At 36.3% G+C, this 25,866-nt stretch overlaps 1 pseudogene; it reads left to right on the top strand.

The window, feature by feature from the left end:
* The first annotated feature begins 377 nt into the window (after positions 1–377).
* LOC150007367 (lebercilin-like) lies at positions 378–24,371 on the top strand (annotated as a pseudogene).
* Positions 24,372–25,866: the final 1,495 nt, after the last annotated feature.

Raw genomic sequence — 25,866 nt, 5'->3', positions numbered from 1 at the left:
GGTTCTTTACCAGCCCACCACACTGACCCCCCCCACCCCCACAAAAAAAACACTGGTTATTTGATCATTATTCACCTGTTAAAAATCAGCTTTTGTGTTTATTATAAATCTTAATATTCAAGGGGGTCAAATACAGTTAACATTTATTCAGAAGCAGTTATATGTCAGGTACTGTACATGTTCTCTTTCTTAACTATGAGAGACTTTTTCCAAATATTGTAAATAACTTAAAATATAGACAAATTAAATTATAGCCTCTTTTTAAAATTGTAAGTAGTATATTATTTAGCTTTTAGTATCTTTCATTGTAATTAACTGTAGAAATCTATTTCATGAAATATGATGAGTTTCCTTCTCCCTTCCCTAACTGTAGAGGAAGAAAGTATTTCTTCTGCTTGTTAATGTGAATTGTGGACTACAGAGATATAGAGAAAACAAATTGAACAGATATAAATATTTTCACGAGGATCTAAAGACTCTAGAAAGTGTTCCTCAGACTTCTCATGGATTTTTCTGGAAGAAAGAATCTGTGAAATTATGTGAATAGATTTATTTTCAAAACCATGGGGGAAAGAGAAAGAAGTCCAGATACTGACCAAGAACGTAAGACAGGCGAACACCATTACTGTTACTATTCATCTGATTTTGGAACTACACCACAGTCTTCTGGCCAGTCATCACTGGTCAGTCTTTCCACACCTATGAGTATCAAGGGAAAACATCCTAAAAGACAAATTTCAAATAGCCAAGTGCATCACCAAGGTAAGCATTCTTTAAGAGAGTCCAGTAGACCTAGAAGACTCCTTTTGAGTACTTAGGATAGCTTGTATGAAGCAAACTCTGCTATTCTTATGTATATTAATATAAGCATGGAACAGCTTAATTTACATTTTAAATAGAATATATATTTTTTAATTTAAGTGTTGCTCATGGTATTGTGCATTAGCCTTTGTTATATTCAAAGTCATTCTGTATACAAAAGAAAGAACCGTAATTAAGGCTCAGCATTTTGTTTTCTTCCTACATAAATGCTTGTTTTGGAGTTTTATCAGTACTGTAAAGGTAAAAACATATCAAAATGTTTGTACCTTAATTTGTCTTCATTTTTAAGAAGTAGTGAAAAGTATTGCTATAAAATGGTTAAGGGGCAATTCTTTTTCACTGAGTAAAATTAATTCCCCTAGTAATGCAGTGTTTACTGCAAAAGTTCAAATTAACCCTAGAAATAGAATTTGGGACTTGAGATCACCAGTCTGTTTTCTATTTAACTGTATTATAATGGATGCAAGATTAGTAATTAGAAATAATTTTTCTGGTTAAAGTGTTACTAGGGTGGAACTGGTACTAATACACATTTGACTACGTAATATTCTAGAAATCTCTGCATCTTAAATCCCCGGTGAAGAAAACCCCAGTGTGTACTTAGTAATAAAATGTGTGAGGACCACAAGTACACCATAGAAAATGAGCTAAGTTAAATGAAGTGGTTATAGTGTGCATTAATAAATGCGGCACAGCTGTAACAGCAGTAGCTTGGAATGGTGGGAGTGGACATTGCAAGGCATGCAGTGGTGAAATTGAAATCTGGAAAGGAAAACAGGGGCCAGATCATGAAACAGCTTGAATCCTATGCTAATACATTGATCGTTACTGTGGGGGAATAGTTAAGTCATTGATAAGATTTAAGTAGGGGTATAATTAAAATTGCCTATATAGATTTTTACTTTGCAAAGTAATATTTGCTTTCTAAAAAACCTACAAGAATATGTTTCTTTTGAAAACAGCCCTTTCATGGATCCCTGATCTCACTTCTCAGAGATGTTCATATTTTTATCAATTGGGTGCTAGTCTGCCAGTCTGCCAGTCCTTCCTTCACTCTCTTCCTCCCCTTTCTTTTCCTTTTTTTTTTTTTTTGGACAGTGCAGTGCTGCAGGATTTTGGCCTCTTCCTCCAAGTCTGTCTCAGTGTGAGCCTCTTGTTTTGATTTTGTGGTTAAGAGCATAATCTGATATTAAACTTTTGCTCTATATAGTTAAAAACAAACAGACTTTAGGATTAAATATTAGAAAATGCTTATTTATTCCCAATAAGTAACTTAAATACTTAGGGATTTATTGGTAGGAATTCTTTGATTTTTTTCATTCCTTCCCCAGGGCAGTTTCAGAGTCCACACAATTAAGGAGTCAGAACTTTTTAAGCCTTATCTTATTTGAAAAGATCACTGAGAAAAAGCTGTGAAAAAATGCTAACATCACCTATAAGAATTTCAATTATGGTCTTCAATCTGACGTACAGTTTTCTGCTTTGCATTGTCTTCCGAATTAGAATCTATGGTAACTTGTCTATCCTAGATCAAGCAACAGGACCAAATTAACACCTTTCCTTAAACACTAAGTTAAAGTCCCTTGGTTTATGCTTCAATCACCAGTGTAGACTAAACTAAGGAAAGAACAAACGTGATTAAAACAGTATCTTGAACACTTGAATTCACAGATTTGCGTGGTTGGTAGCAATTCTTTCTCCTTTTTATTTCAGCACATTTTATTATTTTAAAAAATAAAATTGTGTTCCATCGTCGTCGTCGGCAGCCGTCCGTCTCGAGAGACGATGGTGTAGCTTCTTAAGAGTCTATCTGCACCGCCGAGAATGGCTGTGCAGTCCGACTCGGGAGTGACATGGTATCTGTCTCCTCCCGTGTTGAATCGATATCTTGTGATGACGCTGAAGCTACAGAGCCTGGGCAGGGTGATATGGAGGGTCTGCTGTTGCCCATGCAGCAGACCCCCCCTCTCTTCGCAGCTGAAGGGTCCAAGGGAAAGACGGAGTCGATACAGCTTGGGTTCAGGTGCGCCGCAGGAGTTGCCGGTGTTGACTACAACGTCAAACCGCCTTAGGGACTCCGGCTCCGGATTTTCTGTCGGGGTTTACTCCCTTAGCCTTTCCCCTGAAGAGGTATGCCGCAAGGCAGCGGAGGTTTTTTGGAGTCAGAGTTTTCCTTCTCTGATGTACCCTGACTGGAAGATCGAACCAGCGACACTTAGCTCGCAGGCCGACGCTCAATCCACTGAGCTAAACCAGCCAGGGCAATGTGTTCCATCACAAGTTATGTATATGACAAAATTTAACAGTAGTTTAATAATTATGCATGTTTGTATATTACACATTTATTCTACTTGTTTTATCAGTAAAATAAACATCTTAAGTTTTTGATAGCTACATAATTTATCTTTACAACATATTTTTTAAATGTCATTTTATTTTTAATTCTTAAAGTAAGAAAAAGAGGCATTATTTTCTCATTCTTGTTTTTGGTGGTGACTTAAGGAGCAGATGAAGAATAATATCCATGGCAGTCAGTCATATTTCTTCTCACCCTATTAGCATTACATTTCATCTTGATAGTTTTAAAATTAAAGTGAAAAAAGGTTGATGAAAACTGGTAAAAATTTTTGAGTTCAAATTAAGCATACTTTTATTAGTTTGTAGTCATACAAACAGAATATGCTGAAAGTAAATGTTCAGATTTTTAGGATGTCAAGAAGTTGGTTGTGATAGCCTTTTCTGTCTGACTGAAAATTTTTATCCTGATTCTTACATAGGCTTCAACTTTTAAATAAACAAATTTCTATTTAGAGAAAATTTTGTTTGTAGAGCGATGTAACTTTTTACATAAAATTCAGAGATTTGGAATGATTAACATTTATCTCTCTGTATAGTCATTTTATGTATAAAGTTTCTGTCATTCCAAGAGCTGAGTATATACTCCATAATATCATACAAATACCCAAACTCTGTTAATTCAGTTTGTTGGAAAAGAAAGAAAATTGAAATGATGAACTGTCCGATTTAAAAATACAATGCAAGTCACAGTGGAAATACAATGCAAATCACAAATGCAAGCCACACATACAATTTTATATTATTTAGTAACCACATTTTAAAAACAGGTGAACTAAATTTTAATATACTTTATTTAACCTAACTTACCCAAAATTCACTAAATATAGTTTATATAAAACCTTGTGTTTGAAATACTCTGCATTCATCTTGAAGACAGAAGTGTTTGAATTCCAATGTGCATTTCACAGCTGTGGCGTATCTGTTTGTACTTAGACCTATACTTCAGATCTCTCAGTAGCTGTGTGGAGCTAACATTGGATAGTATAATTTTGAAGTTGCAAGTAGCTTTTTTCTCATTTATTTTTATTACCATTTCCTTTGATGTATTCAAGCATTATTAGAGCTGAAATCCGAAATCAGTATACATTCAAAACACTTTCTTTACAATCTGTCTTTTTAAATGAAGCTTTATGTTCAATTGCAAATGATACCTGCTAATCTTTGCTTGTTTACATAATGGATTAGGGTATTCATCGCAGGTGAGGTAAGTAGGGAAAGGCTGGATTTTCTAGTTTTTCTTTTCTTTTTTTTCTTTTATTACTTTGGAATGCAGTTCCTTCTTGGGGAAAAAAAAATGCAGTTACCTTGGAACTTAAAGTTCATTATTCTGAAGTGTGGCCGGTGTCCAGAAGTCTTTTTTTAAAAGGCAGGTGTTCTGTATATGGAGGCCTAAGTTTAATGAGCTTTTAGTAAAAATAATAACATTCCAGAATTTTGTGAAATGTTGAAATGTAATAAGTACACTTTAAGGATTTCATATGCTTATATTTTTAGGATGTAGTGTTTAGTTTTTATCTTGTCCTCAAATTATGTCAGATATTTTTGAAATGAACATCACACTAAAGAAAGCCCCCGAGAAAGCATTTAGAATTACATTGGTACTGCTGAAGTTCTTATTACTGACACAGAATATTTATGGAGAATTTTGTTTTACAAGTATACTTGATTTAATCTTCAGAACAGTATAATTATGTAGGTGGTGGTATCCTCATTCCATGGGTCGGAAAAATAGACCTGGAAAGGTTTAGTTGAATTGCCCAAGGAGTTATTTAGTGGTAAATCTGAATCCCAAACCCAAATTTTCTGACTATACATGTTGTCATCCTATTTCACCAAATAAAGAAAAAGAGTTCTAATTAACTTAGAGAAAACTTACACTTCCACATTTCAAATGATGATCTTGGCCAAATATCTTGGCACAAATTACTTGAATATCACAGTGTTTTGTCTATTGTTCATTAGGCACTATGCTAATTTTGATGAAGCCCAGGTTTGAATTCTGACTTGTCATCTTACTGTAAAGTTAAATATGGTAAATCCTAATACTACCATCTTTAAAGTAATATAAAATAATTCCCTATAAACTATTGTGGTATAATTTTGATGGATCAGAATATTCTTGAACTTTCAGAAAAGATTCCAAACCTTTCTTAATAAAAACATTATATTAAGAGCTCTAAGTAAAATCTGATATTTAACTAAATATTGTAAAATCATATTTTAAGGAACAAAATAACTAAAGAATGATACGTATCCACCTGCTAGGATGAAAAGTAGTGCTACATTTGGTACAGCTTTCACTTCACATTATTATTGTTTCTTTTTTAGCCCCTAGGAAACCAAGTCCTAAGGGCCCACCAAACAGAAAAGGAGTGGGATTTTGCTCTCAGAGCCTCAGTAGGGAACCACCTCGGAAAGGTACTGATCTTGGTACAGAACAGGTTCTTTCTGCAAGACTGCTAAAAATCAATAAATTGCGGAATGAAATAATTGAAGTCCGGGTCAAATTAACTGAGGCGCTAAAAGAAAATAAAACTTTGAAAAGGCTTCAATACAGACTTGAGAAAACCCTGAATAAATTTGAATATACAGGAGATGAAGTCTCACAACTTATTGCTCGTCATAATAATGAGATTACAGCACTCAAAGAACTCTTAAGAAGAGCTCAAGTGAAAGAACAGGCGACTGAGAAAAGGTTGAAAGAAACAGAAGATGAACTGTGTAGGACAAAATGTTCCCTACAGAAATTCAAAAAGACCTCTGAGGCTAGACACCTACCTGAACGAGATGATTTGGCAAAGAAAGTAGTTGCAGCAGAGTTAAAATTAGCCAACAGTGAAAAAAGAATCAAGGTAAAATTTCTACAGCTTCTAATTGTGCTGTCTTGTATTTTTCATTGGGCGTTTAATGTGCTCTAGTAAGGTAGCTTATTGAAGTTCATGATTTGCTTGGAAACGAAGACTTTTTTTTTAGAATTATTTTCCTCAGAGATTAGGAAAAATTAAACATTGTATTTTTAAGAGAAAGATGCAAAAGACTGTATACATTAAGGGCCAGAAGTTAATGGATGAATGTTTAATTCTGTGGATCATCGTTATTTGGGGGAAATACACTGTTTATGTGATTGTTTCTCTAAATTGAAAATACTGTATAACAGCTACAGTGTTTGAAACTGCCATTTTGGGACTATTGTATAGGAAATGCCACATGAGCAATACTTTGTTTTTATTTTTTTGAACATTTCTGGAAAACATCTTTTGGAGCAGGTGTGCCCTTACTCCCCCAAATGAAAACTGATATGAGAGGTGGGTGGAAGAATGTTGAGTTACTAGTCTGAAAATACTGCAGATGTTTTTTAAACGTTTGTTTTTTTTTTTCTTGAAAGAGGAAAAGGTACTACTACCCCATAACTGTTACACAGGGAACTTATATTAGAAATTACCTGCTATATATGTGTATCAAACGGAAGACCTGGGTTAAGGCTAGAATTGCTAATAATTGGCATGTAGTTTGGAAAGCAAAGGTAAGGAAAAACCATGGGAATAAAGTTTGCTGAGAGCTCTCTGAGCAAAGGGAAGTCATAACTATAAATAAATTAGCTTTTTGTAATATATTAGGTGTTTTTAATACAGTCATACCTCGGTTCTTGTTGGCTTCAGAATTTGTCAAACACTGTACTTGTCACATTTTGATGAGAAAAAAATGTTCCGGCACTCTGCTCTTGGCTCAGGATGTTGCACTTGCTAGAACTTGTATGAGTCACAGCGCCGCCCCACAAGAGAAAATGCTTCACCATTGGTTACTCCTCGTTTTTGGCACTCATCATGAGTTCTGGAACGAATTAACAACGAGTACCGAGGTACCTACTGTACATGGCTGAGAGCTTTTCTCATAAATGGAAGTGAGATTTTGTCAGATGCCTTTTCTGCATCTACTGATATGATTATGTGATTTTTAAACTTCATTTTGTTTATGTGGTGTATCATGTTAATTGATTTGAGGATATAGAACCAACCTTGCATCCCAGAAATAAATCTCACTTAATCTAGGTGTATGATATTTTTAATGTATTGCTGAAATTGGTTTGCTAATATACTTTTGAGGATATTTGCCCCATCTATGTTTATCAGGGATATTGGCCTCCAATTTTTTTTTTTTTAGTAGAGTCTTTGTCCGGTTTTGGAACAGGTTAATGCTGGCCCTGTGAAATAAGTTTGAGAGCCTTCCATCCTCTTCAGTGTTTTGGAATAGTTTGAGAAGGATAGGTACTAATTTTTTTTCTTTGAATCTTTGGTAGAATTCTCTTGGGAAGCCAGCTGACCCAGGGCTTTTGTTTGTTGGGAGTTTTTTGATTACTGATTTGATTTTGGTAGTAGTTATCTGTCTGTTCACATTGTCTGTTTCTTCCTGATTCAGCCGTGGAACATTGTGTGTTTCTAGGAATTTATCCATTTCATCCCGGTGGTAAAATTTACTGGTACGTAATTGTTCCCTATTATTTCATTACAGTCCTTTGTATTTCTTTGATGTCAGTTGTCACTTCTGTTTCATTTCTGATTTTATTTATTTGGACCCTTTCTCATTTTTTCTTGATGAGTCTGGCTAAAGATGTGTGACTTTTGTTTATCTTTCGAAAGAGCCAGTACTTGGTTTTTATTGATATTTTCTTCTTCTTTTCCATCTTCTTCTCCTTCTTTCTTCTTTTTCTTTTTTCTATTCTGTTATTCCCAATCTGATCTTTATTATTTTTTCTTCTATTCACTTTGGGCTGTGTTTGTTCTTTTTCTAATTCCTTTAAGTTTAAGGTTAGATTGTCTATTTGAGATTTTTCTTGTTACTTGAGGTAGGCATGTATTACTGTATATTGCCTTTTAAGAACTATTTTTTTACTGTGTCCTCTACATTTTGGGCCATTATGTTTATATTTTCATTTGTGTCAGGTATATTTTGATTTCTTCCTTGATCTCATTATTAACCCATTCGTTGTTTAGTAACATGTTATTCAGTCTCCAAGTGTTTGTGTGTTTTCAGTTTTCTCCTTGTACTTGATTTCTAGTTTTCTGCCATTTTGATTGGAGAAGACTTCTGATATGATTTAAATCTTCTTAAATATTGACACTTGTTTGTGGCCTATCATGTGGTCTATCCTGGAAAATGTTTCATTTACACTAGAAAAAAATGTATTGTTCTGCTGCTTTGGGCTGAAATCCTCCCAAAATATTATTAAGTGTCTGTGTCACTTAAAATATCAATTAAATGTGTGTGTCATTTAAGACTACATTTTTCTTTTTTTTAAAGTATATTTTAAAGTATATTTTACAATAGTTCCAATTTTTTCCCCTTTGCTCCCCTCCGCCCAGCACCCCCCTCCCCCAGCAATCCCTCCCCCAAGTCCATGCCCAAGGGTCGTACATACAAGCTCTCCCGCTTCACCCTTTCATATATTCTTCTTCTTCTTCTTTTTTTAAAAAACAGTTAATTATTTTAGCAATAAAAAATAACAATCCCTCCCTCTCAGACTTAAAACCCTTTTTAATCTTATAAAGGACAATGGGCGAAGGTCTCAAGCTCCTCTAGCTGCTTCAAGCTAGACATGGTCATTGTCCAACCTACCCTTGGGTCCAGAAATCCCTAATAAGAGTGGGGGTGTGGAGTGTAGGGTGGCCTTCCCACATGGGGAAGGATCATGCAGATTCCAGGTCAGTTGGCTATCCCCAGACAACGGTGTGCTTGGTTTAACAGGCTGGCATTCTTGTTGTATTCTGGGGGCAACAGATTTGGCAACAGGGTTAAAAGACATCATTCAGTCCGTAACCACTAGATGACAAAAGGCAGGAAATAATTTTTCAACGTCCCACATTAGGGTAAAAAAGGACTTCCTTGGAGGAAGGTGTGCCAGACACATCTCACCTGTCCAAAACTTTTTTGCCCACTAAGTTTGGGCTGAGGGAAATATTTTAGGTTTCCCCACTCTCAGACATCTGGGCTCTTTCGTCCAAGCCATTAAAATAGAAAAGAGAAACCAGTTTTAAAGTGAAGCCCACAGACCACCCCATATTTCGCCAACCGAGCCACTTAGTTCAAGACAACTTTTTATCTTGTTGATTTTCTGTTCAAATGATCTCCATATTGATCTCCATGGGGTGTTGAAGTCCCCTACTATGACTGCATTACTGTTGATCTCTCCTATTATATCTGTCAATATTTGCTTTATGCATTTAGATGTTCCTATGTTGGGTGTGTAGATGTTTACAAGAGTTACATCCTCTTGTTGGATGGATCCCTTTATGAAATGCCCTTTTATCTGTTTTAACAGCCCTTGTTTTAAAGTCTATTTTGTCTGAAAGAAGTATTGCTACACCAGCTTTTTTAAAGATGTCTATTTGCATGACATGTCTATTTCCATCCTTTTATTTTCAGTCTCTGTGTGTCTTTCAATCTGAAGTGGGACCCTTGTAGGAAGTATAAGTACAGGTCTTGTTTTTTGATCCATTCAGCCACTCTATATGTTTGGATTGGAGCATTTAATCCATTGACATTTAAAGTAATTTGTGCCAGGTACCATTTTGTTAATTGTTTCCTGGTTATTTTTGTAATTCTTCTCTGTTCCTTTCTTATCTCTTGTTCTCTTCTCTTGTATGTTGATGACTTTCTGTCGTGTTGGTCTGGATTCCTTCTATTTATTTCTTGTATATCTCCTGTAGACTTTGGTTTGTGGTTACCATGTGCTTCACAGATTCCAAGCTATGTTTATATCTGTGCATTTTAAGGTGATTATTGCTTAAATTCCAGCACATTCTGAAATCACTACATTATTTTACTCACCTCCTCCATGTTTGTGTTTTCATTATTTTTTACTTTTGTGTGTTTCTTAATTTATTGTTATAATTACACATGATCTTCCTACTTTGCCTCTTAACCTTTGTACTATATAATGGGTTAATCTACTGCTTATTAAGTGTTTGTCCTTGCCAGTGAAAAATTTTTTCTTTCCTCTATTTTCTTATATGTTTCATCATTTCTACTTAAAGAAGTTCCTTTAACTTTTCTTGTAATACTGGTTTAGTGGTAATGAAAACCTTAACCTTTTTCTTGTCTGGGAAACTCTTTATCTACTTTTGGATTCTAATTCATAGCCTTGCTAGGTAGAGTAATCTTGGTTGTGTCAGTACCTTCTGATCTGCAAAGTTTGGGTTGAGAATTTGCTGATAGTCTAATGGGAAGCTCCATTGTAACTAACTGCTTTTCTCTAGCTACTTTTAATAGTCTCACTTTGGCATTTTATTTATGATATGTTGAATGTAGGCCTCTTTGGGTTCATCTTGTTTGGGACTCTCTGAGCTCCTTGGACTTGTATGTCTATTTTCTTATCCAGGTTTAGGGATGTTTTCGGTCATTATGTCTTCTGATAGGTTTTGAATTCCTATTCTCTCTTCTTCTGGTCCTCCTATAATTCAAATTTTCGTGCACTTGATGTTATCCCAGAGGTACCTTAAACTGTCTTTATTTTTTCAGTTGTTTTTCTTTTTGCTGTTCCAATTGGGTGTCTCCCTCCACCTTGTTACAGATTCCTGGTTCAGTCCTCCTCTTCATTTAATTTGCTGTTGATTCCCTCCCGTATATCCCATTTCATTTATTGTATTCTATATTTCTTTTTTAAGATTTCATTTATTTATTTTAGAGAGAGGGTAAAGGGAGGAAGAAAGAGAGGGAGAGAAACATTGATGTGAGAGAGACACATCAGTTGGTTGCCTCTCATATGTACCCCAACTGGGGACCGAATCCACATCCAGGCATGTACCCTAATTGGGAATCAAACCAATGACCTTTTGCTTTTTGGACAGTGCCCAACCAACTGAGCTGCACTGGTCAGGGTGTATTCTTCATTTCTGTTATTTTTCCCCTATGGTTTCTATCTCTTTGTTGAAGTTCTCACTGAGTACATCTATCCTTTCTCTAAGTTAATGGAGCATCCTTATAATCAGTGTTTTAAAGTCTGTATCTGGTAGATTGTTTTTCTCTTTCTAGAGCTTTGTCCTGCTCTTTCATTTCTTCATCTCCCCATTTTGGCTGCTTCCCTTTGTTTCTGCTACATATCACAGATATTTACTTTTTCCTTCCTTGTTCTAACTTTGGGATTAACTTGTCTTTGGTTCATTGGAGTGTAAAGCTAAGTTGTTTATTTGAAGTTTTTCTGGTTTCTTTGTTCGTTTACTGCTATAAATTTTTCTTTCAGAAGTGCTTTGGTTGCATGCCACAAGATTTGCGTGTTGTATATCCGTTTTTATTTGCTTAGAAGTTTTTTTTTTGTTGTTTGTTTAACTCGGGCACCCCTATGATTTGGATGTTGGTATGTTTAAAGCTTAGTCTCAGAGGTTCCTAATCCTGTCCTCCTTTTTTTCAGTTCTTTCTGTTCTGGGTGAGTGTTTATTTCTTCCTTTTGTTCCAGTTGTGGATTTGAATCCTGGCTTCCTTCCCATCGCTGTTGGTTCCCTGTATATTTGTCTTTATTCCATTTTCTATAACCTTTACTTCTTCCTTTATTTGATGACAATACTCAATCATTTCTGAGCATACTATCACCATCATTTTGAACTCTGCATGTGTTAGTTTTCTATCTTCATTTTGTTTAGTTCTTTTTCTGGAGTTTTGTTCTGTTCTTTCATTGGGCCATATTTCTTTGCCTCCTCAATTTGGCCGCCTCCCTGTGCTTGTTTCTGTGCATTGGGTAAGGCTGCTTTGACACCATGTCTTGGTAGTATGACCTAACGTAATAGGTGTCCTGTAGGGTCCAGTGGCACAGCCTCCCCTGGTTGAGCCCTGGCTGCTGTTGCAGATCAATGGGAGGGATTTACCCAGACCAGTCAGCTGCAGGGACTGGCTGTGACCACCGACCACCAACCTCCGCCTTCTGTGGAGGATCAGCTGTGCAGGGACAGGGTACTGATGCTCTGGCATGCTCTGTAGCTGTCCACTGGGTGCGCTGGCCCTGGGGTTTTCCGGGTGATTCAGGTCAAGGTTATCCGCTACCTGCATTTGGCCAGGGGCACCCTTCCTGAGCTATAAAGCAATCTGAGATGGCTGTTGCTTGTGCTGGGCTTGGAGATTTCCAGGTGAAGCCAAGCTGTGTATCTAAACTGGCAGCTGGTATTGCCCTGCCTTGAGCTCAGAGAGGCCAACTGTTGCTTGTTGGATGGGATTTAGGAAGTTGTGAAGCCAAGACCAGCCATTTATATGAACAAGCAGCTTGGGCGGGCCTGTAAATTGGGTGGGGTGGAGTCTCTGGGGAGCTCCAAGGCGGGTCAAACAGTGGTAGCCAGGTTGATGGAGTCTCAGATATGCCAGCAGTTTGCCAGCTCCATCTTAATGGATGTGGTTTCTTTAATTCCATAGTTGTCAAACTTCCACCTAGCTTGTTTTTTTTACAGTTCTGGGTGATGGTTCTGTATTTTAGTTGTAATTTTGATGTCTGCCTACACTGCCATCTTGACCAGATTCACCAATTATTTTTATTCACCATCAAATGTTCCATCTTTTTATCCTCCCCCTTATATTTCTGATGTCACAAATTATCTTTCATGCTGTGATTTTGTTACCAAGTTGTAGTTATAGTTATTTTTAATGTTCTTTCCCTTTAAACTTCATGCTATAATTGTTTAACATACTGTTCTTAAAAAATGTTATAGTTTTTCAATTTTGACTATCGCCTTACAGTTTTGTGTACTTTTTGTTTGTTTGTTTGTCATGTCAAGTTGAAGAGCTTCTTTCAACAGTTCTTGTAAGGCAGGTCTAGTTATGGTGAACCCCTCAGCTTTTGTTTGCAAAAACCTTATTTCCTTTTCATATCTGAAGGGTAGCTTTGCTGCTGGAGTATTCTTGGCTGGCAATTTTAGTCTTTCAATACTTTGAATATGTTCTTCCCCTCTCTCCTGGCTTATAGAGTTTCTGCTGAGTATTCTACGATAGCCTAATGTTGTTCCTTTGTGGGTTCCCAAGGTGTTCTTTCCCACTCCGTTGCCTTTGAAATATGTTCTTTGCCATTGACTTTTACTTGGTCTTTTTTTTGTGTTGAGATAATGTAGTGTTTTTATTAGCTTCATGGACTTGAATGTACAGTTTCTCTCTCAGGTTTGAGAATTTCTCAACTCTCATGTATTTAAGTCTCTGCTCCCTTTTTCCTCTCCTCCTTTTGCTTTACCCATTAATCTAATTTTGGCTCTCTGAATGCAGTCTGACAGTTCTTGTAGGTTTCTTCACTTGTAAAAGATCTTAGTTCTCCTGTTCCACATGAATCATTCCTAAATTCCTATCCTTATGCTAGCATATTTTTTCATCTGATCTCTTCTCTTCCCAGTTTTTTGTAAAGCATTCTTCATAATTGCACAATCTTTATAAAGTACTCCTTTTACCATTAATTTTGTTCTGAAGCCATTGTATTGCCTTTGAGTTTTCTTTATCTTGTTAGATTTCTTTTTAACAACTATTTTGAATTCTTTATCAGTGAGATCACTATGTTCCATATTTTGGGGTGTGATTGTTAGGAAATTGTCATTTTCTTTTTGTGGTATTATGTTACCATATTTTTTTTTATTGTTTCTGATGAAAAGTCCCTCTGCTGCTGCATTTGAAGTAGTGAATACCTTTGTTCACTTTGATTCTAACGGTTTAGCAGGTTCATAATTAGGAGGTTTTCTTTTGTTTTTCTAGAAGGTGGCTCTATAGCACACATTTTGCTTTCTCTTACCTCACCAGTCAAGTTGGGAGCTCATGCATTAAAAAAAACAACAACAACAACAAAAAACACTGGAGGAGAAAAAGATATGGTGGTAGTATAGTGAGGGGAGGTGTGTGCAGCTTTGGGTGTTGCCCATGTTGGGGGATCCTCCAGTGGATCTTTTGTCAATATCCTGGGGTGCACAGAAGGAAACATATCCCTTCATCTCTCTTTGTCTGCCTTCTTCCATTTCTTTTCCTCCACCTGTGACTGTGGTCTCTTTCAGAGAGAGCAACAGGTTCCTCCAGCCTCAGCATGCATAGCAGGGCCGACCTTCCACTCACTGCCTTCACCCTCCACATCCTCTGCCAGAAAGGTCATGCCGACCTACCTGTGGTGCCACTGTCGCTCTCCTGGTTCTGCAGCCTTCTCTGAGATGCAGTCCACCTACTTTTGGGTGTACAGATGGATGGATCTCTTGAGTATCTTGTGCTGTGCAGAAGGGCACTTTTGTTCATTATGGATGTCCAATTAGTTGTAAATCAGAGGAGAGGAAAAAAGAATGACTCACGCCACTGTGATGTTTTCACCTAAAAGAAAATATTTTAACATAAATTATTTCTTAAACTTCATGGAACATGTTGAAGACCATGGAGATGCCTATTCTTTTTATTTAGAAATATTTTACAAGGTAATCTCTGCACTTTGAATAGTGCTGTGTAATTTTACACAGCTATCTTCGTATCTGTTTGCCCAAACAATGATTCTCAAAAGCCCGTGTTTTTTATCACGGCCTTTAGTTGTCTTTTGCTCCCAACTTAAATGACTATCCATATATGGCATGCCTCAGACAAATGCTTAAGAAATTATAAGTCATCGAGAAAAACAAAGAAAGAAATATAGCCTAGTACTAAATTGTCAGTCTGTTTCACAGTTTATTTTATTTAGAAACCTAATCCCAGCCTGGTTTGTATGTCTTGTACAGTGCTTCTAAAAAATCATTTTGATGCTAAGTGAAATATTTTGCTGTTTGATTATTTTTAAGTACAATTTTTATGTGTTTGCACACATATCATAGAAAGTAATGAAAAACCTTGAACTGAGTGAAAACAGTTTCCAACGGCAATTACTTGCTGAAAGGAAAAGGGCGTCTGATGCTCATGATGAAAATAAAGTTCTTCAAAACAAGCTGGACCAACTACGTCATAAACTACAGGTGAGCACTCTACTTTAAATTTCATTATTTCTCTCTATAATATATATTAGATGAAAACTCAATATTTTTACAACACTGTTACCTTTCATATTTATAAGTGGGACAGTATCATTTACAAAATTCTAACACCATATTTAGCACTTATCAGGAAAAGGTTTGTTGATATAATCACTATAACGCATATCAAAAATAAAACATTGAATACACTAAGAGGAATTATATAACTGAAATAATTTTTTAAATTCTGAAAATAAATTATATGGGAACTGGAGTTTTTCTCTTACATGGTTGAATAATCCAAATAATCCAGTCTTCTTCCTCAGATAACTCCATAATTAATTAATTTTAAAGTTATTGTAAATAATGCCTTTAATTTTCAAAGTATTTAGAGGAAGCATTCAAATTAGTTAGTTTTGTTAAAACAGCTGTTCTTAATTCTCTTCTGAGATCATTTATGGTTTGAAATTTTGTGCGAAATTTAGTGTTTATGCATTATCGTGCATAGAATTTTTACTTTTTAAATCAAATTCTCAGAGAAAGTTGTAGCCCCAAAATGGTCAAGAACATTTGTGTTTGTTTTTAAAGGTTTAATTTTTAACTCATTAATAATTTATAACTAACATTTGAGAGATGCTAACTAATTTTTTGTCTTTTTGCTAAAACTGTAAGACAATACTAGCTATCAGGAAGGAGTGAGTAGAAAATGACTATTGCCTTATTTCCTCTCACTTTTTTGACTGCGAGTGTATATTGGACTTGGTCGGGAGAGTCATTGCTCTACCCAGTCCTAAATATCCTAGAGATATTCCTTTCTATAGTTAGATAAATACAAAGGGAAGCTGAAGTAGGCATATTCCAATGTGGTAAGTAAAATACCAATTGACAAGGGAAGGATTTCTGTTCGTTTTTAAACTGAGTGTCTGTGTTCTTAATTGTACTGGGTTTGTTTTCAGGAAAAGGAGAGAGAACTGGACACAAAAAACATATATTCTAATCGTCTACCAAAGTGTTCTCCAAAGAAAGAAAAAGAACATGTTTCAAGAAAAAATGGTATAGTAGCTATTATTGTTGAAAAACATGTGGTAGCTATTACTAGCAACAAAATACATTCTGAAATAAAAGGAAGGCAAAGGGGAAAGAACTACATTGAAATAAATTTAATTTTCCTTTAAACTATTGACTAATTTAATATTAAATAGTTTTCAGAAATTCTTCCAACATTCTCAAGTTTTTACCCTGAGTTCATAGAAGTTATATTTTACGTAATTTCTAAAAAGTTTTCTTTATAAGCCCACACCAAACTAGAGATTATAGTATAATGAACCTTTATTTACATATCGGCTAGCTTTAACAGTTAATACATTTTGCTAATCTTATTTTAGCTATTTTAAAAAATATTTTCCCGAGTATTGTAAAGCAAAATCCAGATCTTTTATTTCACTCATAAATACTTTGGTATTGCTATGCATATCTTTATCTTTTTTTAAACAAAAGTATAACTTCACTCTTCTGTAAATTACAAAAGTTTAAAAACATAAACTTTGTAAAAGCTTAATAGGATTTACCAGTCAGAATTGTCATCAAATTACATAATTGCCAGTAAATCCTAGAAACGAAAACTAATGTGAGTAGTCATGGAGCTGAGCAAAACGTGCATTACCTCATTTATATGGTGAATATTTATACCAGCTGAATTCCATATATTTTAGCAATATTAACTACAATTAGAAAAATTATTTTATAATTTCCATGGTAGCTGCATGCCAATGTGATTTTACATACCAGTGTACAAAAGGAGTACAAACCAGTGAAGACTCCAAGCTGGAAGAGCTTCCTAGTACACCCGAAAGAGTTACGTATTATGAAAAGAAATGGGAACCCAAACATCTTTCTTTGGTGAGTTTAGCAATATGATTAGGTACCAAAGTCTAGGTTTGACGTTTTTTCCAAAATACAATAGCAAAGATTTTAAAATTTCAGCAGTGACACTAATGCTATATCTATAAATATGCAACTAGCCTTTCAAAGAGACAGATAACAATTTGTATGTTTTTATTAAATTCCTTTGGATTGACCTTAGTTCACATTGCATCTTTCAAATGCTTTATTAAGCGTGTTTGTACCTTCTGGGTTGAAGGTAGAAGGGAAGAAAATTTTATTTTCTAAGTTTCTCACCTTGTATGTACCTAGATAGTCTCTAAAAACCCTCCTTGCTTTTAAGTTTAAAAGCAAATTAGAGTAGTTTTCAAATGATTTGTTAGAATTTGACTACATTTAACTGGGGGGAGAATTTTACAAGTTAGCTGAATGCTGAGCAAAGTAATTGCAGTGGAATCTGACTTCATACCATTCGAATTAAAGTGCATACAGTGGGTCTGTGTTGGACCTTCACTTAAGAAGACTTGTATTCTCACTACTGGAACGCCCTTTTCTCTACGAGATTTTCTCTTTAGTGTTTAAAATCCAAAAGAAACACGTACTAGAGAGCCATCATACTTACTTCATCATAATTCTGTATTTTCGTGCCTTGTAAGTTTCCCCATGACTCTGAGGTCTCCTGTTGTGTAAAAGAAAGGATGAACTGATTTGGTTCCTGTGCGTACTCTAGTTTTTTGTTTATTAATTTTGTTTTAATTTAAACAACTTAGTTGTATATGATGTATTTCTTCCTATATTTACACTCTCATGGAGACTAGATATAATGTTAATTAGTCTTTTTGAAAGGATAAAATGTGAACTAATAAAATAATTCCTTTTTTTAAAGTTTATTTTATTGATTATGTTATTACAGTAGTCCCAATTTTATTCCCTTTGCTCCCCTCTGCGCAGTACCCCCCTTCCCTCTAGCAATCCCACCCTCTTTAGTTCATGTCCATGGGTTGTGCATATAAGTTCTTTGGCTTCATCCTTTCCTATATTATTCTTAACTTGCACCTGTCTGTTTTGTACCAACAAATTATGCTTCTTAATCCCTGCACCATTTCCACATTTCTCCCCTTCCCCTCTCCCAGCTGATAACCCTCCAAATGATCCCCATACCTGTGATTCTGTTCCTATTCTGGTTTGCTTAGTTGGATTTTGTTTTTATTTTTTAGATTCAGTAGTTGATGCTGTAACTTGTCATTTTAACGTTCATAGTTTTGACCTTCTTTTTCGTACGTAAGTCCCTTTAACATTAAATATAATAATGACTTGGTGATGATGAACTCCTTTAGCTTTACCTTGTCTGGGAAGCACTTCATCTGTCCTTCCATTCTAAACGATAGCTTTGCTGGATAGAGTAATCTTGGTTGTAGGTCCTTGCTTTTCATCACCTTGAATACTTCTTGCTAGTCCCTTCTTGCCTGCAAAGTTTCTTTTGAGAAATCAGCTGACAGTCTTATAGGCACCCCTTTGTAGGTAACTCTCTGCTTTTCTCTTGCTACTTTTAAGACTCTCCCTTTATCTTGAACCTTTGGCTTTTTAATTATGATGTGTCTTGGTGTGGGCTTTCTTGAGTCTAGCCTGTTTGGGACTCTCTGTGCTTCCTGGACTTATATATCTATTTCCTTTGCCAAATTTGGTAAGTTTTCCTTCATTATTTTTTCACTTAAGCTTTCACTTTCTTGCTGTTCCTCTTCTCCTTCTGGCACCCCTATGATTTTGATGTTGGTGTGTTTAAAGTTGTCCCAGAGGTTCCTAAGCCTCTCGTTTTTTTCAATTCTTGTTTCCTCATTCTGCACTGGTTGACTGTTTTTTTTCTTCCTCCTCCTTATGTTCCAAATCATTGATTTGAACCCTGGTTTCCTTCCCTTCGCCATTGGTTTTGTGTGGATTTTCCTTTGTTTCATTTAGCATAGCCTTCACTTCTTCCTTTATGGGTCTGCCATAATTAAGCATATCTGTAAAGCCTATGACCATCTTTCTCACCAGTGTTTTGAACTCCAAGTCTGTTAGGTTGGCTATCTCCTTGTTGCTTATTTCTCCCACTGGAACCTTGATCCATTCCCTCTTTGTGGCCATACTTCTCTGTTTCCTCATCTTGACAGGCTCCTGTGTTTGTTTGTTTCTGTCTCTTAGGTAGAACTGTCACTCCTGTTACATTGTAAGGGGCGGAGCCTTAGGGATTCGTCAGTACAGGGCGACCCATTTCACCACGTTGTGGCGCTGTATGTGGGGGAGGGTTCCGAGAGGGAACAATGCCACTTGCTCAGCACTCGTCCCTTTTCCAGGAACTTCTCCCACTTCTGTATGGGACTGGCACCTCTCTAGTTGTTTCCCTGGCTGTTGTTCCCACGGTCGGTGGGTCTGCGGACGTTTTAGGACCGTGGGGCCCTTTAAACAAGCGGACTCTGCTGAGAGACCAGCTGTTTCTTCCTCTGCCCCAACCTTCACTGGTTTGCACAGTCAAAAGCAATGAGGCTTTATTTTTCCCCGGCGCTAAAATTGTGAGCTGTGCAGTCTGTCTAAGCCTCCATCTTGGCTGGAATTCCCCAAAGTAATTCTTTTAAGGTGATAAAAATATTTGGTATTTATAAGTTTCAATAGGAGGCAGCTTGATATCGAGAAAAGAGTATAGCCTTAGGATTAGCATTGCTTTTTAAATTCTGGTTCTGACATTTTCGTTGTGTGACTTCTTGGAGCTTCAATTTCCCCAGTTTATTAAATGGGGGTGTGTTACCTTTTAGGTTTGTGGGAATAAGTAATCATTAAGTTTATGAAGTTCTTAGGACTGATCATGACATTTTATAGAGCCTCAAGAATGTGTTAAAGTGCAGGCTAAGTTGCTATTGGAAAGAGACTCAGAATACAATGGCTCAAGAAAAATACAAGTTTCTTTCTCTTATAATAGACTGAAGGTCAAAGGGTAGTCCAGAAGAGGCAGAAAGTGTTGTTTCATGGTACTCATCCTCTGTCTTATTGCTCTTCCCTCCTAATCTCTGTGCTTGGAACTGGCTCACTACCCTTATGAGAAGGAGAAATGAGGAGGTGAAGGGCAAGCAGTCTTTGCTTTTACAAATGTGATCAGAAATTATATACATACTTCCATTCATACCCTATTAGTCTTGTCTAGCTGCAAGGGAGGCAGTCAATATAGTCTCCAGTTGAGCAGCCCTACGCTCTGCTAAAATTCAAGGTATTTGTAACTAAAAGGAAGAAGGGGAAGATGGATACTAGGGAACAGTGCTCTACTACACAAGTCTACTAATAATAGATATTTTACTTTCATTAGGAAAAATTATACACATGAAAGAAACCATATGAAACAAGGAATTTCAGGTTATATTTTTTACTTGATTTAAATATTACAGAATTAATTAATTGAAGGCTTTTGGCCTAAAGGTGTAGGTGAGACTCATATCCTAGTATAAATGAAAAGATTCCATGTAATTTTCTCTGCCTGTGTTTTAGTTTAATGCCATCTCATTTGGCCCTTATAGTTGGTTAATAGCGTTTCCAGTTAACCGAATTAATCAGATTTTGTTGTGAAATGTACAAAGCAAGAATACTTCTGAAACTTCTCTCTAATTTTATGTAGGGTAGTGACTTTATTTCTATTATATTGGTTTTAATATAGCTTAGAAATGCTTCTTTAAAAGTTTAAATAAAGTAAATAAACGTGTGCTTTTGAAGCATCTTTCAAAGGGTGGTAACTTCTGATTTATTAATTTATTAGCTGAAAATATGCTTTAATTTCTAACTTAGTTGGTATCATGCTTAATGGGAGATAAATCTGTAATATTTAAGTAGCTTCTTTTCCTTTTCTTCATGTGAACTTGCATTTTTTAAAAAACCATGTAATAGGACCTGAAATCCGAAGAGAGAAATGAACATGAAGAGACAGGGATTCTAAACCCAGTTGTGCAAAGAGAAGAAAAATTTGTTAAAGGTCAAGGAATCCATGTTTTAAAACAAGAGGCTGAGAAGCTGGAGTATGGTAAGAGTTTGTTTAAGCATGTGATGAGTCAGCATCCCTTGGGAAAGAAAGGGTTAACGTCCCCTAATGCCTTCCAGGTGAAGAATGACTTGGATATACAGAACAAGAAAAGGTTGATACAGTGTTAAGGGAAGGTTCTATCAGGAATCACAAGCATTTGAATGAAGTTACTAAAGAAAGCAAAAAAAATGAAGAGTGTATTTCAGTTGCAGTTTGGGTTAGGGAATAACGACAAAGCTACCTTCAGAAAATTCAGACAAAGGGAAAAGAAATTCTTTGTGTATTAACTAAAGCATGATGAAGATATAGCTGAAGTATAGCTGTTTTTATTGGCTTGACTTTGAAACTCTCTAGTGTGTAGAGTAGCCCAAGAGTTAAAATCAGTGAATTATGAGGTCCCGAATATATTCCTATAATTTTTCTTTGGTTTTAATTTGTAAAGTAAATCTTTAATGTGTTCAACCATTAGTGTGGAAGTTCAGTGAACAAACTCACATGATTTCAGATACTGGAAATGAAGTTCAGGAATAAATTTATTTCCATCTGGATAAAATGTCTTAAAGGTATAGGTGAGACCAAGCCTTTGAATGTATTCTGTTAATTATATAGTAGATGCTTACAGAGAAAATTTTTTCCCTTTAAAGTTAATGGAACATAAAATCATGACTTAATTGTTACGTAAATTAATGTATGTATATTTGTGTGTATTTAAAACAATGTAACAGTTGAATGGAAGCTATATTTACATCACTGTTGGCTAATGCACAAAGGGAGATGCTTTCTCATGTTAAACTACAGAGTAGAAAATCGGGTGTTACGTTCAATTCTGTCTAGGTTCCAGGAAAAGGAATAAAGTATAGACTGTCACTTTCCTTGTCCTTTTTGACTGACTTTTTTCCCCCTGGAGTCTATATGGAATGATCTGACATCAGTGAGAATGTATGCCATTTACTACAATTACATAGTGTTCTTCTATTTTTTAATATTTTAAATGTTTTTATTTGGAAATAATATCAAAATTAGAGCAAAGCAGCAATAATAGCCAAAGAACTGTTTAAGATTAAGTTGTATACCTCATGCCCATACCCTAAAATATTTCCATGTCTATTTCTCCAAAATAAGGACATTCTCTTACATTGTGTCGTTGCGGTATGGTAGTCTACCTCAGGAAATTTGACTTTGCTACAACCCATTTCTCTAATTGGCTGCCTATACTAGTTTTGTCAGCTGACACAGTATTGTCCATTATAGCATTTTCTTATCTGGAATAGCTTCTTCGCCTTAAAAAAAATATTGTGAGATCTACATTACTGATGAATACAGACCCTTTTTGTTTATTAATAGAGTGTTCCTCGCTTGAGATTTATCTGAAGTGTTCTCTTAGATTCAGGTTAATGCATCTGTTGGCATACTGCATAAGTGATGTGTCTTTCTAAGGGTATGACATCAGTGTTACAGAGCGAAAGGGGCTTCTTTCATGTGGCGCCTTGGTGTAAAACCCAACAAGTAGTATTGAGGAAAACAGGTTTTTATTTACAATATTCCAACCTGGGGAGGAGTGTGAGCACTTCAGCTCAGAGCCCTGTTCTCCCACAGGACCCAGCATTTCCCTTGCTCCCTAAAAGGCTAGAAGCCAAAAACATGCCCAGAAGTTCCCCATCCCTTATCTGTCAGCTGTCTCCTTTAGGAACTGGGGTACGATGTCACCAGCCTCCATATAACAGTCCAGGAAAACATGTGCCATGTTGCATTGGATCACGCATGGTTCTCCCTTTGCCCTTTCAAAGCCCCATGGACATCCTAGCTAAAACGTCTGCCGCCTAATTTTAAATCCCTGACTGCAGTGGGCACGGTAACCAGTTCTAACCATTCACAGTTCCTTGTACAGGCTCTGTGTGCTCTCTGTACCATTCCCTGGTCCAAAAACCCCTCCCATCTTCTTGGGGCCTTGGAAGTATCAAAGCCATTTATGTAAGAAAGACACTAGCTACTAGTCACTAGCTACAGGCATGTGGAGGCATCTTAAAAGCTGTTTCCTTTTCCCCATCCCCCAACCCTCAGGCTCTGGAGATTTTTGGACACCCCCACTCTAACGTCAGGAGTTTCAATTTACTTTTAAGTTTTTTAAAAAAGTATTTTCTCCATCCATCCCACCTCCCTTTATTCAGTGTGCAGCACTATAATATAAAGTATAAGAAATGGGCAGAGAACCTTCTTCCCCACCCCTTTATTTGAAGAACAGAATTTTTCTTTAAATGTGAATTGTGAAGCTTAAACACAATACACATTGATTAAGCAAATTCTTTTTGAATCCAGAATATCAAGTATAGAAATGAAATTCATGGTGTCCCTTTTCACTATACTATTAATACCCAAATTAAATAAAGACTGTTGTTTTGAGAGTTGAGGTTTCCTGTTTAAAAATATTGACTGCTGTAAAATTTCATTTTATACAGACTGGGAAAGAGAAGAACTTGCTAAAAATCAAAAAGACAAGACAGTTTCCAAGCCAGCATTGGGAACTGGAAGATACCAAGCGAAACTGTACCAAATTCAAGAAGAGGAAGAAGAAAGACTGAAGAGAGAATTGCTACTTGCTAAACTGAATGGAATCAACAGAGAACTCCAAGATTCTCAGAATCTAAAATTTCCTTCTCTACCATTGCTACCAGATTTGCAATCTGAACTGTCCTCCCTGCAGAAAAGCCCCAAAACATACATGTTCTCTGAATCCTCAGAGAGATTATTCAATAGCCATCATTTGCAAGACATCAGGCTTTTAACCTCAGATGGAGACGGCCAGAGTCCAGGAAATAGCAGAAGCCCAGTCTCTCCAGATCAGCTTGTATTTGGCAGCTATGTGCCTTCATTTGCAAAAACATCAGGGAAGTCAAATAGTATAGAAAAACTCAGTAAGGACAGTGTAGATGTAACTACAAGAAAAGAGAAAAAAGCTAATCTGATGGAACAGCTCTTTGGTGCCAGTCACAGCAGCACCGTTTCCTCTAAAAGAAGTGACCAGAGCTCTCTGGCTGCGGGCAAAGGAGACTTTGACCCTTTAAGTTTCCCCCCTGGGGACAAAAGCAGCAGGAGTAGAGAACATAATGAAGATGACGTTTTTCCTCAGCGAAGGAAGTTTTAATCCAAGCATACAAAGATTAAAAACCGCAAAGCATAAACCAAGACAAATTATTAAGTTTAAACCTAAAATTAAGTTATAGACTTAGAAGCACCATGATGTAAACTATTAAATTGGAGATTAAAATGTACAGAACAGGTTTCTCTTTATGAACAAACCTTAGAGTAATTTTTTTCTAAATGTCAAGTTAAATTTTTTATTTGTACTCAGAACTCTTTTAATAAAAGTTAGAAACACACTGTGACTCTTTGCTTGAATGATGCCTTAGGTCATGGGAATGTCGTGGGAAAAAGACCTGCAGAGTTAATTTTTATTTCATTATTCACCTTCTTTTTCTGTCCAGTATTTTTAGCTGAAGTAGATGAATTTGCCTAAGATCTCATTAGACAGTATGCTAGTCTTATCAGATAATTATAGTTTTAATTAATCCTCTCACCCCTAATAGCTATCATAGTGGCATATATTGCTCATAATATTTAAAAAGGTGGGGGTGAAGAGAATTACATTGAATCATAAACTTATTTTATGGCTGACTTGCTGGGGTTTTTTTTTAACCTTCTTCATCTCATATTCAGGCGTACTAAACTGCTGGTATCCCTTGCTGGGTGTTAATTGGGTACCTGCCTGATAAAAAAGGAAAGGGAAATGCGTATTAGGGAAACTATATGGACTTTTAGGATTAAAAAAGGTACCATATATTGTCAAGAAAGAACCTGCCTTTAAAGCTTTTTCCTTCCTACACAATAAACACCCTTTTCACAGTAAAGTCTCCATTATATCCTTTGGAAGTGCTCTCCTTTTAGTAAAGAGTATGCATTCATTCATTATCCTGGGGGACACGATTTTCATTGAGTTAGATATGCGCTTGTTTTTGACTTAACTTTTGGCATCTGAATCCAAAAATGACCCCAGTTTTTATCTATCACATCAACTTTTTTTTTTTTTAATTCTATTACATTTATTAAATAGTGGGTTTCCACCACACATGGCTTTTTAAAAAATCCAGGCAGGTGGAAAACCAGAGAGGATGACACATTTGGAGCTCCCTTCTTCCCAATACACAAGTATTTACATTTCAGCAATTGGACAATCCTGGCTCAGAAGAAGGCAGCAAGAATCCAAAAAAGGTGGAGGAGGAGACCCCAGGATAACAAACAGCAAGACTTATCCCCCACCCCACCCCCGCAAAAAAACCCATCCACCCCATCCTAGTGTACTCTGGTGGTGTCCATCTCCCATTCCTTCCCAAATCTTGGAAGTAGGGTTTCTCTTCACCAGAATAAGAGCACTTGGAATAACAGAGTAGGGTCCCTTCACCAAAAACAAACAAACAAAAATTAAAAAAATAAAAAGCCCTGAGATAACAAGAGGGCGTCACCTTCCCCAGAATAAGCATCCCTGGGCTGAGTGAGGTAGGCAAGCAGTTTGACCTAATGTGGAACCCTAGGCTAGAGTAGAGTCCCTTTACTAAAGCAAGAACTGCTGGGGTATTGAAAGGAAAGCACCCTTGCCCAAGTTAGAGCATTTGAAGTTAGTGTGATGGTAGCAGGCAGAAGGTGCCAGTGTAAGGGTTGTAACACATCAGAATAAGACTCTGGGGCTCAGAATGAAATTAACTTCAACCAAATAAACATCCTTAGCCAAACGAGAAGCAAGGAAGTCTTCCCTCCAGAATAAAAACCGTAAATTCTGTCAGGAAG

This window comes from Furipterus horrens, unplaced genomic scaffold (genome assembly GCF_987537825.1).
Source record: "Furipterus horrens unplaced genomic scaffold, mFurHor1.1.pri manual_scaffold_6, whole genome shotgun sequence".
Taxonomy (NCBI): Eukaryota; Metazoa; Chordata; class Mammalia; order Chiroptera; family Furipteridae; genus Furipterus; species Furipterus horrens.
Note: the sequence above shows the minus strand (reverse complement) of the source record. Positions and strands in the feature narration are given on the sequence as shown.